The 2,320-nt window shown below is 38.4% G+C and overlaps 1 protein-coding gene across 1 annotated transcript in view; it reads left to right on the top strand.

Annotated features, from left to right (window-relative positions):
• The window catches only part of LOC119588675 (uncharacterized histidine-rich protein DDB_G0274557-like), a gene marked incomplete in the record, with an annotated part of 3,409 nt that overhangs the window by 580 nt on the left and 509 nt on the right, over positions 1-2,320 (top strand).

Genomic DNA, 2,320 nt, shown 5'->3' on the forward strand with positions numbered 1-2,320 from the left:
TCTTAGATATTGGGTCGAGGCGCAGAGGAGTCTTGGATCCGAGTCTTAGCTCTGCCTTAAACTGAGGTCTTAGATTCAAGTGTTTGAGGATCAGATCTCATGTGATACTGTCTACGGAATCCAGTAGAGGCTGCAGTCACAGGTACAGCTGATGTGACTGTAACTGCAGTGCTGACTGGCGTCTCCGAAGGACACGACAGGATGGAGATCAGGACAGGGAGGGAGATGGTGGAGCGTCTGCGATGTTCGGACGCCCATCTTGCCCTCCACAGCAGTGACCTTCTTCATTGTGAACATTGGAGACAATAAACCTTTCAAAGAATTTATCACTATTTCTCCAAACAAAACAACAAAAAGAAAAACTAGTTATATCAAGAGAAAATACAACTTTCTTTGATGGTTTGAAACGTAAAGATTACATTAAAAGGAAAAAAAAAAAAATCTATCTTAAAATATGGCTTTTGATAAATGCTCTTTAGATTGTAACTGATGAAAAAATCGTCTATCAACTTTGCTAACTCATATGATTTTCGCTTTAAGAAAATGCTAGCAAAACAAATGTTTTTTTATCACTAACAGAAAACAAGAAAATACCTTTGATGAAAGATCTGAGGTAAATAAGGGAAATATGAGGCTTTGATTAATGAAAAGGTTATTTGACGGTATTAATATTTCATTGAGTTAACTTTGCAGAGATGAAGCGGCTTTATTACTTTTCGATTTAAATTAATAATGTAGGACTCATTTCCTTAAATAATATTGAAAAGAAAAACATTAATGTTAAAAGCGCAACGCATTCTTTATTGGAATCACAGACGTTAAATATTTGGTTAATTAACGTCTTAATCAAAATTAATTTTGATGTAAAATTATTCTGATTCAACCTTATAAACTGTACTAATTCGTACACTTTTTTGTGAGAATCAACTTTACTGTCGCTTAAACAAAATTAAACCAAACATAGAGTATCTTATCTGTAAGGGAAAACATGATAATACACGGTAAAAAATATTTGAAGTAAATTCGTGAAAAAAACGAAGAAATGTCACTTCGACTGTAAATTGCATTAGCAACTCGGCATGGATTGATTTCTAACGTAAAATTTACGGCCGCGAGAGTTAACGTCGGTATTAACTCCTCCGGGATTAGAGTCGACAGAAAATAAATATCAATCGTGGTTTCCACCTGTCCTGTCGTCCCGTGAGGCGAGGTGGGTAGACGCCTATGTGCAGCATCGAATCCGACGGTGGATAACTTGAAAATGTGTTCTCGCAATGTGTAAAATCAAATATTGAAGATGGATACTCATATGACCCTTCTGTACATATAGAAGAGAAGTATGATGTTAAGTAACGTTAACACTAGAGGGAGGATATCTATTTTTTGTTTCTGTTTACTAGCAAATCTGTTCAATAGAATTTCATTATCGATATTTTGCAGGCAAGAATAAAAACCATGGACCAGTAGCGCGTGTCGTAAGGACTAATTCTTTAACAAGGCTCCATGTCCGGAAGGGCAGGAGGGTAAAATTGTTGTATTTCCATAACTGTGTAATTCCTATTTTCATATCAAAATGCAACCTTTTCATTTTCACTTTGTCTATTAATATTCTTAGAATATATATCAAAAGTAATACATGACGTATGAAGTGATCCAAAGAAGTTATCTGATGTATTTTCACGCGAATGAGAAAAAATACGTCAATAGAAATATAATTCTATATCATAAAATCTCCCTGAACCATGAGCTACTTTAAATGTCTGAAAGCCTAGTTGTTCCGCATCGAAATCCATCCGCTGACAACGGGCGGACCGGAAGTGGGTGAATGGCCAGAAGAGGAAGCGTTGTGGGTAGGTGTAGAAAATATGGGCGGGGTTAAAGATGATGTGGGCGGAGCTAGAGGGAAGGTAGACGGCATAAAAGCGGAGGGAAGTTGAACGGGAACAGAACTGTCGCTGCTGAGACTCCTGTTCACACGTTCACCATGACCACGAAGATTATGGTGAGTCATATGAAAAAATTCCGTTAAATCATCCGAGTGTTATAGATTTTAGATTGGTAATCTTTAAATGTAAATATATATATTGGTGAATACCTTTAGCGGAATGTAAAGATGGATGCTATTGTTTAATTAGCATAGTGTGGAGCAAAATGTGTCATAGTAACATGTTCTCTCTCCCACAGATCCTGGCTCTGGCCGCCCTCGCCGTCCTGTGCCTCGTGGACGACGCCCATGCCGCCGTGACACATCGCCACGCCCTCCATCCCGCCCATCGCCCCTACCACTCCCCATACTACCATCACTACCCGTATCGCTACT

This window comes from Penaeus monodon, chromosome 24 (genome assembly GCF_015228065.2).
Source record: "Penaeus monodon isolate SGIC_2016 chromosome 24, NSTDA_Pmon_1, whole genome shotgun sequence".
Lineage (NCBI taxonomy): Eukaryota > Metazoa > Arthropoda > Malacostraca > Decapoda > Penaeidae > Penaeus > Penaeus monodon.